Raw genomic sequence first — 17,543 nt, 5'->3', positions numbered from 1 at the left:
AGGCCTGCCTCCAATGAATTCAGCAGCCTCTGTTCAGACAGCTGCCTTAGACTGACGGCTCGGCAGTCCCACCCCACCGGGCCACAATGCCACCAGTGCTCCCGAGAGGGGGGGGAGCGGGTACTAATTACCCGACCCCTGCCTTGATGGAGGGGCCCGGTGCTGCCTCCCCCTCCCTCTTACATTAAAGCAGCAGCCACAGCAGTCTCCAGTGCCTGTGGGGAGAGCAATCATACTGATTGCACCCCCCTCCACTGGCTATGTGCCGGGTCTCACAAAGCCCACCTCCGTGGCGCTGCAAAACTGTGTTGTTTTTTTCTCTAAGGGGGTGTGGCCATGCCTCCCGCAGTTAGGCCACACCCCTTCCCCATGGCCCGGTGCGGCTCTCCTGACCGCCACACCATGCCATGCCACTCCACTCTCAACTCTGCTCCTGGACCTCAGCTCCTGCCTCCCAAATCCCAGCTGAGGTGCTCTGGAGGCTGCTGTGGCTACGGATGCTGCTCCAGTGAGTTTGCGGGGACCAGGCATGCTCAACAACCCAGGTAAGTACTCCCTTCCCTGTGTCTCCACCCCCCTTCAGCCAAGTGTCTCTCAAACCCCCACCATCTCACTGACCCCTTCACCGTCCCCAATCCCATTGTCTCCCCTTTCCCTCCACAACCATCTCCCCAATCACTGCTCCACCTCTTAAAAAAACCCAGCCAGCCCAGTAACAGTGCCCACCCCATTGAGTCCAGTGTTCCCCCTTCCCACCCCCAATCTCACTGCCCTTCATTCCCGTCTAGACAGGTGCACCCCCATCTCACTGTCCCTTCTTCTAGCCCAGTGTCCCTCCCATATATCACTCTCTCTCTCCGCCCCCACCCGATCATTAGGACCACTTGGTTGGGCACGGATCCCGGCGGACAAAATCCCAACGCCGGCATCCCGACAGGGTTAGGATACCGACATCGGTTGGTCTGTATCCTAACCCCCCCTTTCCCTACCCCTATACCTCCCCCTCCCACCCCCGCACCCTAAACCTAACCCTCCCCCTAGCGCCTAAACCAACCCCTAACCCTCCCCCAATGCCACTACTTACCTTTGGGATTCCAGCGCCGAGATTCTGTCAGGTGTTGGGATTCCTGCGCCGGCATTCTGACCAGCGGAATACCCACAGTCGGTATTATGACCGCATCCCGGACCGCTGGTAGGATTAGAAAAAAAGGCCGGCGGGTCAATAATCTTCATTAAAACATCAATTCTTAAAACCATATATACAAATGGCACCAAATTAGCAAATATATTTTATTAATATAAAATTGTTAGATCAGAGAAACTCAAATTTTGCCCTGCCCCAAAACTTCTGTTATTGTGGGATTATCTGGTTGAATCGCTATTGCATGATGATGATGTTGGCTTTATTCCTAGGCAATCGGGCGGCTTCCGCACCATTTGAACACCTGCATGGATAGTGAATACCGAACACTGCCAGTCCAAGAAGGATCTATTCTTCAGAGGTTCCCCCGTTGCAGAGAAACCACAATACAATTAAGGTGTATTTTTATTTAGTACACACAAAAAATAGTTAATTTTTTTTCCTTCAGACATTTCACCCCCTGGCTCTACTTGGTGTAGGCCCGTCCATGCAAGTAGTGAATAGTGCTGGTTGCTATCACTGTTAGCCAACGTGTGCCACTTTATGAAAATTTTCCAGGGTCACTTAAGTTTTCCAATCCGCCCCTGCACTTAGTACACACTAATAGGAATAAACCTATTGTAATAGGTAGCCTATTCAGCTTGTAAGAGTCTGGTAGCATGAACTATAATAATTGTTTTTCTTTTCCTTATGTAGTGCATAACACAGTTCGTGGGCATATATTGTCCTGATGAAAGAATACACCAAATGCCTTTAAACTGAATATTTTATATACTGGCAGAGATTATGGGCTTCATTCAGAGGCGGCCGTACGGTCTACTAGTGATGTCAGTGGAGAGCTTCCGGCTCTGACAGAGCCAGAAGCTCTCCGGGGCTTATGACAAGTGAGACCCTACCCTAGGGTCTCGTCGTAAGCCCCGATGGTCATTACCCTAGCGGTCATTAGAGCTGTGGGTGTAAACCCACAGCCTAACGACCGAAACAGGCGGCCGGTCAGGATGCAAGTGGCCACCCAGTTTCTGAACGACCGCTTGCATCCTCCGACCGCCTCTGAATGAGGGCCTATATGTTTAGATTTTGAGGATATACAATGTTACATTGTGTTACATTCTAATTGCTATGCTGCGTACACACGGTACGACAGCAACGATCAGATAACGATCAGACGATCGTCTGAATGTTCTGCATGTGCTGGGTCGGGCATCCAGCACATGCAGCAGACCCTCCACTACTATAATGACCCCCGATCAACAATCACTGGTCCCTATAGTAAACAGGCTTACCTGGTCGATATCGGCCAGGTCTGCCTGCTTGCACAGACGACGGTAGTTCGTCGTCAACTAACATATGTGGACGCGCATCGTCCATCGTATGGTCGTTAGCAGGGCCCAGAAACTGTCAGATTTTAACAATAACGATAGGATCGTTATCATTGAAATCTGACATGTTATCGTACTGTGTGTACAGGAGATTACTCATAGGTCATCCTTAATGTAAAGCTGGCCATACTCTAGTGCGATTTCAAGCCGATTGCCCGATATGCGACACGTCGTACGATGAATCGTGTGGAAATCGTGTACTTTTTAAGGTAGGATACGATGCGATGCGCGCTCCCGCTACTCTTAAAATGTATCGTATGATCAGATGTGCAGCCCATATTATCCGTCGTATGCTGATCGTGCTGTGCTTTTCAGTATGCGGTGCATCATGCGTTCGAGCTGCGTCATTTGTTAAAAAAAAAATAGACACGGGGAGATCCATGATGCATGCATCTGTCTTTAATAAAATAAACACAGTTGCAGGGATGGTTCAGTGAGAAGGTACAAGTTTTTGTACCTTCTGGGAAATACTTGAGGGATTTTCTTGCCTCAATGTGCTTTTTTTTTTTTTTAAACAAATATTTTTAATAAATTTTCTTTTATCAATAGAAAAGAAAAACAAAGTACATATAATAAAGAAATAAACGATCAGTATTGTACAGCATTACATACAAATCAGTACAGTAGCAGAGTATCTGACATTCCGGCAAACATCTAAATAATATTTCTATAGTACATACTTTAAAGCAGAGGGTGAACAATTACAATCACTCAATTTTTACATTATCACTCTTGCATGTATGACTTACAAAAATACTGTGTGAAAAGCACTTATAAATAAACGGCTGACGAGGCACTCCAAACACAAAAACTAATAAATCATAATCACTATTAATTAGAGAGGGCGTGACGGGATCTCTGCCACAAAGACCAGACTTTATTAAATTTACTCGGACAGCCACGTTTCTGATACAAATAGCGTTCATGGGATGTTGTAAAATTAACCAAGGCGACCCAGGATGCAAAGGTGGGCGGATCAGGGGCCATCCACATGAGGGGAATACAAACCCTTGCCACAATTAAAAGGTTATTAACATATAATTTATGGGAACCAGAGAGTGAATCCTCCAAGTCCAGGCCAAATAAACAGATACGTGGAGTTAATAGAGGTACATGAATACCCGTATCTCGCACACCAGTAACCACACTAGTCCAAAACAAAGCAATACAGGGGCATGACCAGAGGAGATGCCAGAAATCAGCAGACGGAGCAAGGCGCTTGGGACAGGAGTCCACGGCAGAACCTCCAAACTCAAAAAGTGTAAGTGGGGTCCTATGAACCCTTTGCAGAATATACAATTGTATCTGCTGAAATATTGTATATGCCGTAGCCACCTGAGGAGACCCGATAACAATCTTCCAGTCATCATCAGACAGTACCCAGATCATTGTCCCAACGGGCTCTAAGGCCAGCCAAACTCCCTCCTCCCCCAGAAGACAAAAGTAAGGAATAGCCTACCGAAACTGTTCTACTAGAGGGCAGAGTACGCACCAATAGGCGCTTTGGGGCTTCACTAAAGTTAGGAACTGCATCCCTCCACTGCACAGAGAGCATGTTGAATCTGGAGGTATCTATAAAAGAAGTGAGCTGGGAGACCATATTTGGAGGACAAATACGTAAATGAATAAAGAACCCCATCTTGGTACAGCTGCCCAATAGCTACCACTTCATATGACCTCGAAGCCTCTCTACCCTGTAATCCCCTGACCTCAGAAATAGAGAGATTATCCCAAAGTGGGGAACATAGATCAATTGGAGTCTCCCCCAATAGCTTCTCCCGGCCAGCCACACTCTACGAGCCTGTTGCAGCAATGGTGGACACCGTGAGAGAGGTGTACAAGCCAACAAAAATTGTAAGGGGGAAAGCTTCAGGCCCGCTTTTGCAAGGAGAGCCAAGGGAAGATCTCCCCGATCCACCGGAGTAACCCACTCCCTCATCTGGGACATCTGAGCTGCTAGGTAGTAAAGATATAAATCAGGCAACGCTAGTCCACCTTCCCCTCGAGGTCGACAGTGTCTTATAAGCTATACGTTGAGCATTATTTCCCCAAATAAATGAAGTTATACAGCTGGTAATCATCTTAAATTGGGACAAAGGGATGTACACCGGAGAATTTTGTAATATACAGTCAGGTGCATAAATATTGGGACATTGACAGAATTATCATATTTTGGCCTCTATTCTCAGCAGGTCTGCTGTTTCAATGTGTGTCGGCGCTTCGGCCGCCTCTTAGGGGTTCCCAGCAGGTCCCCCTCTGCTGTTTCAATGTGGGTCGGCGCTTCGGCCGCCTCTTAGGGGTTCCCAGCAGGTCCCCCTCTGCTGTTTCAATGTGGGTCGGCACTTCGGCCGCGTCTTAGGGGTTCCCAGCAGGTCCCCCTCTGCTGTTTCAATGTGGGTCGGCACTTCGGCCGCCTCTTAGGGGTTCCCAGCAGGTCCCCCTCTGCTGTTTCAATGTTTGTCGGCGCTTCGGCCGCCTCTTAGGGGTTCTCAGCAGGTCCCCCTCTGCTGTTTCAATGTTTGTCGGCGCTTCGGCCGCCTCTTAGGGGTTCTCAGCAGGTCCCCCTCTGCTGTTTCAATGTTTGTCGGCGCTTCGGCCGCCTCTTAGGGGTTCTCAGCAGGTCCCCCTCTGCTGTTTCAATGTTTGTCGGCGCTTCGGCCGCCTCTTAGGGGTTCTCAGCAGGTCCCCCTCTGCTGTTTCAATGTTTGTCGGCGCTTCGGCCGCCTCTTAGGGGTTCTCAGCAGGTCCCCCTCTGCTGTTTCAATGTTTGTCGGCGCTTCGGCCGCCTCTTAGGGGTTCTCAGCAGGTCCCCCTCTGCTGTTTCAATGTTTGTCGGCGCTACGGCCGCCTCTTAGGGGTTCTCAGCAGGTCCCCCTCTGCTGTTTCAATGTTTGTCGGCGCTACGGCCGCCTCTTAGGGGTTCTCAGCAGGTCCCCCTCTGCTGTTTCAATGTTTGTCGGCGCTTCGGCCGCCTCTTAGGGGTTCTCAGCAGGTCCCCCTCTGCTGTTTCAATGTTTGTCGGCGCTTCGGCCGCCTCTTAGGGGTTCTCAGCAGGTCCCCCTCTGCTGTTTCAATGTTTGTCGGCTCTTCGGCCGCCTCTTAGGGGTTCTCAGCAGGTCCCCCTCTGCTGTTTCAATGTTTGTCGGCTCTTCGGCCGCCTCTTAGGGGTTCTCAGCAGGTCCCCCTCTGCTGTTTCAATGTTTGTCGGCTCTTCGGCCGCCTCTTAGGGGTTCTCAGCAGGTCCCCCTCTGCTGTTTCATTGTTTGTCGGCGCTACGGCCGCCTCTTAGGGGTTCTCAGCAGGTCCCCCTCTGCTGTTTCAATGTTTGTCGGCGCTTCGGCCGCCTCTTAGGGGTTCTCAGCAGGTCCCCCTCTGCTGTTTCAATGATTGTCGGCGCTACGGCCGCCTCTTAGGGGTTCTCAGCAGGTCCCCCTCTGCTGTTTCAATGTTTGTCGGCGCTTCGGCCGCCTCTGAGGGGTTCTCAGCAGGTCCCCCTCTGCTGTTTCAATGTTTGTCGGCGCTTCGGCCGCCTCTTAGGGGTTCTCAGCAGGTCCCCCTCTGCTGTTTCAATGTTTGTCGGCGCTTCGGCCGCCTCTTAGGGGTTCTCAGCAGGTCCCCCTCTGCTGTTTCAATGTTTGTCGGCGCTTCGGCCGCCTCTTAGGGGTTCTCAGCAGGTCCCCCTCTGCTGTTTCAATGTTTGTCGGCGCTTCGGCCGCCTCTTAGGGGTTCTCAGCAGGTCCCCCTCTGCTGTTTCAATGTTTGTCGGCGCTTCGGCCGCCTCTTAGGGGTTCTCAGCAGGTCCCCCTCTGCTGTTTCAATGTTTGTCGGCGCTTCGGCCGCCTCTTAGGGGTTCTCAGCAGGTCCCCCTCTGCTGTTTCAATGTTTGTCGGCGCTTCGGCCGCCTCTTAGGGGTTCTCAGCAGGTCCCCCTCTGCTGTTTCAATGTTTGTCGGCGCTTCGGCCGCCTCTTAGGGGTTCTCAGCAGGTCCCCCTCTGCTGTTTCAATGTTTGTTGGCGCTTCGGCCGCCTCTTAGGGGTTCTCAGCAGGTCCCCCTCTGCTGTTTCAATGTTTGTCGGCGCTACGGCCGCCTCTTAGGGGTTCTCAGCAGGTCCCCCTCTGCTGTTTCAATGTTTGTTGGCGCTACGGCCGCCTCTTAGGGGTTCTCAGCAGGTCCCCCTCTGCTGTTTCAATGTTTGTCGGCGCTACGGCCGCCTCTTAGGGGTTCTCAGCAGGTCCCACTCTGCTGTTTCAATGTTTGTCGGCGCTTCGGCCGCCTCTTAGGGGTTCTCAGCAGGTCCCCCTCTGCTGTTTCAATGTTTGTCGGCGCTTCGGCCGCCTCTTAGGGGTTCTCAGCAGGTCCCCCTCTGCTGTTTCAATGTTTGTCGGCGATTCGGCCGCCTCTTAGGGGTTCTCAGCAGGTCCCCCTCTGCTGTTTCAATGTTTGTCGGCGCTTCGGCCGCCTCTTAGGGGTTCTCAGCAGGTCCCCCTCTGCTGTTCAATGTTTGTCGGCTCTTCGGCGCCTCTTAGGGGTTCTCAGCAGGTCCCCCTCTGCTGTTTCATTGTTTGTCGGCGCTACGGCCGCCTCTTAGGGGTTCTCAGCAGGTCCCCCTCTGCTGTTTCAATGTTTGTCGGCGCTACGGCCGCCTCTTAGGGGTTCTCAGCAGGTCCCCCTCTGCTGTTTCAATGTTTGTCGGCGCTACGGCCGCCTCTTAGGGGTTCTCAGCAGGTCCCCCTCTGCTGTTTCAATGTTTGTCGGCGCTTCGGCCGCCTCTTAGGGGTTCTCAGCAGGTCCCCCTCTGCTGTTTCAATGTTTGTCGGCGCTTCGGCCGCCTCTTAGGGGTTCTCAGCAGGCCCCCCTCTGCTGTTTCAATGTTTGTCGGCGCTTCGGCCGCCTCTTAGGGGTTCTCAGCAGGTCCCCCTCTGCTGTTTCAATGTTTGTCGGCGCTTCGGCCGCCTCTTAGGGGTTCTCAGCAGGTCCCCCTCTGCTGTTTCAATGTTTGTCGGCGCTTCGGCCGCCTCTTAGGGGTTCTCAGCAGGTCCCCCTCTGCTGTTTCAATGTTTGTCGGCGCTTCGGCCGCCTCTTAGGGGTTCTCAGCAGGTCCCCCTCTGCTGTTTCAATGTTTGTCGGCGCTACGGCCGCCTCTTAGGGGTTCTCAGCAGGTCCCCCTCTGCTGTTTCAATGTTTGTCGGCGCTACGGCCGCCTCTTAGGGGTTCTCAGCAGGTCCCCCTCTGCTGTTTCAATGTTTGTCGGCGCTACGGACGCCTCTTAGGGGTTCTCAGCAGGTCCCCCTCTGCTGTTTCAATGTTTGTCGGCGCTACGGACGCCTCTTAGGGGTTCTCAGCAGGTCCCCCTCTGCTGTTTCAATGTTTGTCGGCGCTACGGACGCCTCTTAGGGGTTCTCAGCAGGTCCCCCTCTGCTGTTTCATTGTTTGTCGGCGCTACGGACGCCTCTTAGGGGTTCTCAGCAGGTCCCCCTCTGCTGTTTCATTGTTTGTCGGCGCTACGGACGCCTCTTAGGGGTTCTCAGCAGGTCCCCCTCTGCTGTTTCAATGTTTGTCGGCGCTTCGGCCGCCTCTTAGGGGTTCTCAGCAGGTCCCCCTCTGCTGTTTCAATGTTTGTCGGCGCTTCGGCCGCCTCTTAGGGGTTCTCAGCAGGTCCCCCTCTGCTGTTTCAATGTTTGTCGGCGCTTCGGCCGCCTCTTAGGGGTTCTCAGCAGGTCCCCCTCTGCTGTTTCAATGTTTGTCGGCGCTTCGGCCGCCTCTTAGGGGTTCTCAGCAGGTCCCCCTCTGCTGTTTCAATGTTTGTCGGCGCTTTGCCGCCTCTTAGGGGTTCTCAGCAGGTCCCCCTCTGCTGTTTCAATGTTTGTCGGCGCTTCGGCCGCCTCTTAGGGGTTCTCAGCAGGTCCCCCTCTGCTGTTTCAATGTTTGTCGGCGCTTCGGCCGCCTCTTAGGGGTTCTCAGCAGGTCCCCCTCTGCTGTTTCAATGTTTGTCGGCGCTTCGGCCGCCTCTTAGGGGTTCTCAGCAGGTCCCCCTCTGCTGTTTCAATGTTTGTCGGCGCTTCGGCCGCCTCTTAGGGGTTCTCAGCAGGTCCCCCTCTGCTGTTTCAATGTTTGTCGGCGCTTCGGCCGCCTCTTAGGGGTTCTCAGCAGGTCCCCCTCTGCTGTTTCAATGTTTGTCGGCGCTTCGGCCGCCTCTTAGGGTTCTCAGCAGGTCCCCCTCTGCTGTTTCAATGTTTGTCGGCGCTTCGGCCGCCTCTTAGGGGTTCTCAGCAGGTCCCCCTCTGCTGTTTCAATGTTTGTCGGCGCTTCGGCCGCCTCTTAGGGGTTCTCAGCAGGTCCCCCTCTGCTGTTTCAATGTTTGTCGGCGCTTCGGCCGCCTCTTAGGGGTTCTCAGCAGGTCCCCCTCTGCTGTTTCAATGTTTGTCGGCGCTTCGGCCGCCTCTTAGGGGTTCTCAGCAGGTCCCCCTCTGCTGTTTCAATGTTTGTCGGCGCTACGGCCGCCTCTTAGGGGTTCTCAGCAGGTCCCCCTCTGCTGTTTCAATGTTTGTCGGCGCTACGGCCGCCTCTTAGGGGTTCTCAGCAGGTCCCACTCTGCTGTTTCAATGTTTGTCGGCGCTTCGGCCGCCTCTTAGGGGTTCTCAGCAGGTCCCCCTCTGCTGTTTCAATGTTTGTCGGCGCTTCGCCGCCTCTTAGGGGTTCTCAGCAGGTCCCCCTCTGCTGTTTCAATGTTTGTCGGCGCTTCGGCCGCCTCTTAGGGGTTCTCAGCAGGTCCCCCTCTGCTGTTTCAATGTTTGTCGGCGCTTCGGCCGCCTCTTAGGGGTTCTCAGCAGGTCCCCCTCTGCTGTTTCAATGTTTGTCGGCGCTTCGGCCGCCTCTTAGGGGTTCTCAGCAGGTCCCCCTCTGCTGTTTCAATGTTTGTCGGCGCTTCGGCCGCCTCTTAGGGGTTCTCAGCAGGTCCCCCTCTGCTGTTTCAATGTTTGTCGGCGCTTCGGCCGCCTCTTAGGGGTTCTCAGCAGGTCCCCCTCTGCTGTTTCAATGTTTGTCGGCGCTTCGGCCGCCTCTTAGGGGTTCTCAGCAGGTCCCCCTCTGCTGTTTCAATGTTTGTCGGCGCTTCGGCCGCCTCTTAGGGGTTCTCAGCAGGTCCCCCTCTGCTGTTTCAATGTTTGTCGGCGCTTCGGCCGCCTCTTAGGGGTTCTCAGCAGGTCCCCCTCTGCTGTTTCAATGTTTGTCGGCGCTTCGGCCGCCTCTTAGGGGTTCTCAGCAGGTCCCCCTCTGCTGTTTCAATGTTTGTCGGCGCTTCGGCCGCCTCTTAGGGGTTCTCAGCAGGTCCCCCTCTGCTGTTTCAATGTTTGTCGGCGCTTCGGCCGCCTCTTAGGGGTTCTCAGCAGGTCCCCCTCTGCTGTTTCAATGTTTGTCGGCGCTTCGGCCGCCTCTTAGGGGTTCTCAGCAGGTCCCCCTCTGCTGTTTCAATGTTTGTCGGCGCTTCGGCCGCCTCTTAGGGGTTCTCAGCAGGTCCCCCTCTGCTGTTTCAATGTTTGTCGGCGCTTCGGCCGCCTCTTAGGGGTTCTCAGCAGGTCCCCCTCTGCTGTTTCAATGTTTGTCGGCGCTTCGGCCGCCTCTTAGGGGTTCTCAGCAGGTCCCCCTCTGCTGTTTCAATGTTTGTCGGCGCTTCGGCCGCCTCTTAGGGGTTCTCAGCAGGTCCCCCTCTGCTGTTTCAATGTTTGTCGGCGCTTCGGCCGCCTCTTAGGGGTTCTCAGCAGGTCCCCCTCTGCTGTTTCAATGTTTGTCGGCGCTTCGGCCGCCTCTTAGGGGTTCTCAGCAGGTCCCCCTCTGCTGTTTCAATGTTTGTCGGCGCTTCGGCCGCCTCTTAGGGGTTCTCAGCAGGTCCCCCTCTGCTGTTTCAATGTTTGTCGGCGCTTCGGCCGCCTCTTAGGGGTTCTCAGCAGGTCCCCCTCTGCTGTTTCAATGTTTGTCGGCGCTTCGGCCGCCTCTTAGGGGTTCTCAGCAGGTCCCCCTCTGCTGTTTCAATGTTTGTCGGCGCTTCGGCCGCCTCTTAGGGGTTCTCAGCAGGTCCCCCTCTGCTGTTTCAATGTTTGTCGGCGCTTCGGCCGCCTCTTAGGGGTTCTCAGCAGGTCCCCCTCTGCTGTTTCAATGTTTGTCGGCGCTTCGGCCGCCTCTTAGGGGTTCTCAGCAGGTCCCCCTCTGCTGTTTCAATGTTTGTCGGCGCTTCGGCCGCCTCTTAGGGGTTCTCAGCAGGTCCCCCTCTGCTGTTTCAATGTTTGTCGGCGCTTCGGCCGCCTCTTAGGGGTTCTCAGCAGGTCCCCCTCTGCTGTTTCAATGTTTGTCGGCGCTTCGGCCGCCTCTTAGGGGTTCTCAGCAGGTCCCCCTCTGCTGTTTCAATGTTTGTCGGCGCTTCGGCCGCCTCTTAGGGGTTCTCAGCAGGTCCCCCTCTGCTGTTTCAATGTTTGTCGGCGCTTCGGCCGCCTCTTAGGGGTTCTCAGCAGGTCCCCCTCTGCTGTTTCAATGTTTGTCGGCGCTTCGGCCGCCTCTTAGGGGTTCTCAGCAGGTCCCCCTCTGCTGTTTCAATGTTTGTCGGCGCTTCGGCCGCCTCTTAGGGGTTCTCAGCAGGTCCCCCTCTGCTGTTTCAATGTTTGTCGGCGCTTCGGCCGCCTCTTAGGGGTTCTCAGCAGGTCCCCCTCTGCTGTTTCAATGTTTGTCGGCGCTTCGGCCGCCTCTTAGGGGTTCTCAGCAGGTCCCCCTCTGCTGTTTCAATGTTTGTCGGCGCTTCGGCCGCCTCTTAGGGGGTTCTCAGCAGGTCCCCCTCTGCTGTTTCAATGTTTGTCGGCGCTTCGGCCGCCTCTTAGGGGTTCTCAGCAGGTCCCCCTCTGCTGTTTCAATGTTTGTCGGCGCTTCGGCCGCCTCTTAGGGGTTCTCAGCAGGTCCCCCTCTGCTGTTTCAATGTTTGTCGGCGCTTCGGCCGCCTCTTAGGGGTTCTCAGCAGGTCCCCCTCTGCTGTTTCAATGTTTGTCGGCGCTTCGGCCGCCTCTTAGGGGTTCTCAGCAGGTCCCCCTCTGCTGTTTCAATGTTTGTCGGCGCTACGGCCGCCTCTTAGGGGTTCTCAGCAGGTCCCCCTCTGCTGTTTCAATGTTTGTCGGCGCTTCGGCCGCCTCTTAGGGGTTCTCAGCAGGTCCCCCTCTGCTGTTTCAATGTTTGTCGGCGCTTCGGCCGCCTCTTAGGGGTTCTCAGCAGGTCCCCCTCTGCTGTTTCAATGTTTGTCGGCGCTTCGGCCGCCTCTTAGGGGTTCTCAGCAGGTCCCCCTCTGCTGTTTCAATGTTTGTCGGCGCTTCGGCCGCCTCTTAGGGATTCTCAGCAGGTCCCCCTCTGCTGTTTCAATGTTTGTCGTCTCTTCGGCCGCCTCTTAGGGGTTCTCAGCAGGTCCCCCTCTGCTGTTTCATTGTTTGTCGGCGCTACGGCCGCCTCTTAGGGGTTCTCAGCAGGTCCCCCTCTGCTGTTTCAATGTGTGTCGGCGCTTCGGCCGCCTCTTAGGGGTTCTCAGCAGGTCCCCCTCTGCTGTTTCAGTGTGTGTCTGCGCTTCGGGCGCCTCTTAGGGGTTCTCAGCAGGTCCCCCTCTGCTGTTTCAGTGTTTGTCGGCGCTACGGCCGCCTCTTAGGGGTTCTCAGCAGGTCCCCCTCTGCTGTTTCAATGTTTGTCGGCGCTTCGGCCGCCTCTTAGGGGTTCTCAGCAGGTCCCCCTCTGCTGTTTCAATGTTTGTCGGCGCTTCGGCCGCCTCTTAGGGGTTCTCAGCAGGTCCCCCTCTGCTGTTTCAATGTTTGTCGGCGCTTCGGCCTCCTCTTTGGGGTTCTCAGCAGGTCCCCCCTCTGCTTTTTTTCTGCGTGATTATTATTGTTTTATTCATAAGTACAGTGTATAAAGTAATGTGTTACTGTACAAATAGATTATTTGTCACTGTCATCAGTTTACTGCCTAATTGGAGCTTGCACTCTACATTCCCTCTCTCAGAATGTATACACACTAAGATTTTGAGTCCCATCTCCAGTACACAGGAACCTCATCAGCGCATGTTTTACAGATATTTTCAGTATCACAAGTGAAATAATTTGCACCTTTTGTGTGAGCCAGTAATTAATACACCTGTGCACCATCTAGGAGATCCATAAAACATGCACTGTCAGGGGCCACTGAGGAATGGAGGTGGGAAACAGTGCCATGGGGTACATTTATAAAATAGCAGTATGTTTTTGGTATGTGGGAAGAAACCAGAACAGCCACAGGAAACCCTTATATAAACACCGGGAGAATATACAAACTCCACACAGATAGGGCCCTGGTCATCATATATATATATCGTATATACTAACTATATTTTGCAATATTTATAGCAGATAGAAATTCTGTCTTACAGTCATTTTTTAAGACTATAAATTGTAATGCAAAAGTTCACATATTATTAAACGCCCTCTGAAATGGCAAATCAGTCAGGAATGTGAGTGCAAGCTCTTGGTTCTTGGACCCGAATAAGGGTTTGAGACAATTAGTTTCCCTGTAAGAGGTCACATATTACAATGATGAAAATACAGAAGGATAATTATGATACACATAGTAATAGCTGCATTACAATTGTAATTCTTATTCTGTCCGATTACAAGATATACTCAGGATATCAAAGATAAATATTAGAGATGAGGGGTTCGGTTATGGATCGGATCATCCCCCCAAAATCAAATCTCAGAACGAGGCAAAATGTCATCTTTCACGGACATCTTGGCACAGAAGATAATGTTTTGCCTCGTTCTGGACTCAGCGGAAAGACACTAGCAGATGTACCCAGCTTTGCTCAGGTAGCTATTTACTGTTTCCATTTCCAAGATGGAAACAGACCTCTCCAGTAACACATTAATCCTAAATGTGCGGATCGGTTTTACTCGGATTTTAAAAACGGCATGATATTGGCTATCCGGCTGTGACGTGTTTTTGATAGCCAATAAGATAAATCCAAACTAATCCGAACTTGCGGTAATGTGGCAAAAAGAACCGAGTAAATCCGAACCCGCACATCTCTAATAGTTATGCATCATTGCCATAGTAAGACATTACCCTCCCTCACCTATGTACTAACACATTCCACTCCCTCACCTCTATAGTAAAACACATTACCCCTGCTCACCCCTTTAGTAACACATTCTCCACCGTCATCCATGTTGTAACTCATTCCCTTCCTTCACCCCGTAGTACACATTTGACATTTCCTCTCTCACCTCTGTAGTAACGCAATCCCTTCCCTCACTGTTGACGTAGGGGAGCCACACCAACTGCCAGTGTTGAGTGGCAGCAGTTGGAGTGACAGTTGGTGTTTGAATTCTGAACTGTGCTGCATGCACGATGCGATATACTGTGTGTGTATAGTATATATATATATATAAATAAATGTTTAAAAAATGTGTATCGTATCACATATATGCGGTAACCTTCCCGAATTACCACAGCCTTTCAAGAAGAAATTCCCATACTGGTCACTAGGTTTAGGCAACTTATTTTTTGTAAAGTGTTGTCACCGTGACGCAACAGTTAATTTTGCACTAAAGGTATTTTGTAAATTAAGTGTAATTTTTTTACATTGATTTTTGTAATTGTATTGATATGTGCATTGCACTATATGTACTAATCTTTTAGTTGATTGATACAACAATTTACCTCAATACCAATAAATGAATGTATGGTTTATACAATGAGGATAAGTAACTGAGTTTGGGCACTGTACCTCAGGGTGCGTCTCACAGCCGGAAGCCGTCCTCTTCTGTCTGACCACTCATCAGCGTTGATAGGGCCCAGTGTAACTTCCAGCCCCGCCCCCTCAGTTGCCAGATATCTCTGCCCACAGCCTGTCACTCTCACTGGCTCCACCTTAAATCCTACCCTCACATCTCTGACACAGCCTTCTCCTGCGGGTGACCTCTGGAAGGAGACGCTCAGGATGGTGGTTCCCTATACAGCAGCGCATGCAGCTGCCAACTGCCGCCCGTGTGCTGAGAGTTCCGGCCCCTGCCTGCCCACTCAGGTCTCCTGCAGCTGCTGCAGCACTTGCACAATAATGGAAAAGGAGCATTGGGCACTACCATTAATAGTATGGGGCAGCTCTCATAAGTCCTAGCCATATGAACCTCTTTTTAGTACAATTATATTATATACTACGGCTATTGGGTCATGATTCCAGCCGCAGGACAGATTAGATCTACATTTGTGTATTTGTAAATTCATTTAGACAGAGAAAAATGCAAACAGACCGACTCTTTTTTTGCCAGGTTATCACCCCCTCCCCCCCCCCCCCAATGATAAATTACCAGAAAAATAAATCGTAAGTTGCAAATTTTGGGCAAAGAAAAAACCGTTGAAAAAAGATTGAAAGCTATTTTTTTTCCAGGAAATGACTGTTCCATGTAAATTGGGGGTACGTTAAAATGGGTACAAGTATATTTTCATGTTGTAAAAACACAGTTTTAAAAACGTAAAAAACCGCCTGCTGCGACTGCGTGCGATGTTTAAAACACTTGACGCATCCATATCGCCCATCGAAAAATCAGACCCAATACGTTCAAACCATTTTCAAATTTATTTATTTTTGCCCAAAATTTGAGCTTCTTTTTTGGCTAAAGTGCGCAACTTACAATTTTTTTTTACGGTAATTTATGATTAGGGGGTATCCACAGGGTTCTGAAAGAAATCCCCACATTTTTAGGTAAAAATAGGGATTTTGCATTATTTTTGCCTGGTCTGGGATGGAGAAAACTTTTCTCCAGTTTTTTTTCGCCTGTTGTCGTTTTTTGGGCGGAAACGCCCGTTTTCACAAATGGCGATAGAAACGTTTGTTTTCGGTGCTAATTGATTCAGGCTCTGAGTGTCTATTACTGCATATTGCAAATATATATTTACTACTGCATCCTGGCACCCAATGTAATTGTTATATTTGGAAATCCTTAAACAGACGGCACTTGTACAAATAAAAGAAACATGAGGCAGGGTAAAGTGGGTTAATTTGCCTCATGTTTGTTTTATACTTGCAATATGCCACCTGTTTAAGGATTTTATTATGTCCTGTCACTATGTACAGTAGGAGCTATAGGACGTCACCATGACATTAGAATATTGAAGGAGAGTACCGCTGATACAATATATTCTATATCTATCGATATATACATAACAGGGCTGCTTAACTGGAAAAATAGATTCAGGAAATGGGGGTGGAGCTATAGAAAGTTTTTCTATAGCTATTATATACAGGGCCGGATTAACAATGGGGCGGGTGGAGCTACAGCTCCAGGCCCCAAATGAAAATAGGCCCATATGAACGAAAATGCCAGTGCTGACAGTTTATTACTTTTTTTCTGTCCCATCAGCTTTAGCAGCATTGCAAAGTCTAATTCCTACTCTCCCCCAATAGTCCCTAGCCACGCCCATTCAACCCACTAACCCCGGCTGTCCTTAGCTTATCCCCTGCCCATTCACCTCACTGAAGTCCCAAGCCTCATCTATTCAACTTCGCTGACCGAAGCCCGGCCTTAATGCTGGGGAACCTTTCAGTGTTTTTAGTATGCAATATGTAAGTGTGGGGATATTAGATAAAAGATGCTAGTATGCGTCGTGCATCTACGTGTTTGTGGAGTACACCGTGGTACGTGTTTTGCGGGGTTGGTCATATTATGTGTATTAATAAATGTGTGTATTGTTTTAGTAAGGACTTTTAACAGTGTTCTGTTGCGTAGGAAACGCACAATGCTAAATAATAACATAGTGCTGTATATTTACTGATACTATGTGGGATTCGCAAAATGGCCCTGTGTGACTTTTCGCAAAATGGCGTCATGCAGACTTTAATTTTAACAGATTCTGGGCCTGATTCAGAGCCAGACTGTCTGAAAGAGCGCTCGCTCTGAATCAGGGCGTTTTTTTTCTCTTCGTGCGGCCTCCTGGCCGCTCGCATAGCTGTGGGTGACCACCCACAGTTATTACGAGTGGCCGGGTGATGGTCGCGATGGTCGAGACCATCGCGACCATCTTGGCTTGCGACGAGACCATTGCGGTAGGGTCTCATTCCCGCAAGGCCCAGTGAGCTTCCGGCTCTAAATAGAGACGGAAGCTCACCACTGACATCACTCGTGATGTCATTGGGGCCGCCCCCAAATGGCAGGCATTCCTTCGGGAACGCCTCCCTTTGGCCAGCCACCCCCCATGCCCGCCTCCCAAATGGGGCGAGCTGTCAATCACCATCGACAGCTCGCCCCCTTTGGTGAGAGACTCGGAGCAACAGAGCACCCGTCGCTAGCCGGGTCTCGCGCATGCGCGCGTCGGAGCCGGCTCCGGTGTGCGCAGTGGCCAAACATCGACCCGCTCGCGAGCCCATAGCGCTTGCGAGCGGGTCTGAATCAGGCCCTCTGTCTCAGCCAATCATCCGGCTTCGACAACTGCAATCGCAGTCCCGATCGCAGTGGAGTGTTCGTGCACTGTGATGCATACGCATGTGCAGTACGCAACAATCATCCCATTGCGTGCGTAATCGCAGGTGCGATGCTTGCTGAATCAGGCCCTAGGTGTGCTCCCACACACCGACATCGGGGTCGTTCCATCATTCGTGCATGATGGTCGTTCACCGGATCGTGTAGATATATCGTTCCATCGGATGATCAGGCATTGTGTAGGCGGGTCGCCTAGTGTGTACCCAAACTTTCACTCCCTGGTGCCAACCCTCTCAACACTGGTGGGTTTGACTTTTGTTGGGTTATGGTAGCAGCAGGCAGATAACAAATCCTAGGTTAATAAATGTGGGCTTTACACACAGGTCATATTTAAAAAAGGGATCATAGGGACTGATTCAGAGATGGACGATTTTGTACAGTAGCTGTGACTTTGGACGCAGCTGCTGTGCAAAAATAGTCTAATGTCTGCAGAGGAAGGAAAAGACGCCTCTTGTCGGCATCTCAGATCCGACACCTGCAGGATCAGATCAGCA

The 17,543-nt window shown here is 51.6% G+C and overlaps 1 long non-coding RNA gene across 1 annotated transcript in view; it reads left to right on the top strand.

Annotated features, from left to right (window-relative positions):
- LOC148435667 (uncharacterized) overlaps positions 1 to 17,543 on the top strand; it is a 50,684-nt gene that overhangs the window by 15,811 nt on the left and 17,330 nt on the right. Inside the window, exon 3 of the long non-coding RNA XR_015876580.1 lies at positions 1,414 to 1,538. This is a non-coding gene — a long non-coding RNA (uncharacterized LOC148435667). The remainder of the gene's footprint in view (positions 1 to 1,413; positions 1,539 to 17,543) is intronic.

The sequence above is a fragment of the Taudactylus pleione genome, unplaced genomic scaffold (genome assembly GCF_031769625.1).
Source record: "Taudactylus pleione unplaced genomic scaffold, aTauple2 ptg002131l, whole genome shotgun sequence".
In the NCBI taxonomy this organism is placed as follows: domain Eukaryota; kingdom Metazoa; phylum Chordata; class Amphibia; order Anura; family Myobatrachidae; genus Taudactylus; species Taudactylus pleione.
This window is presented reverse-complemented; position numbering and strand designations above follow the sequence as displayed.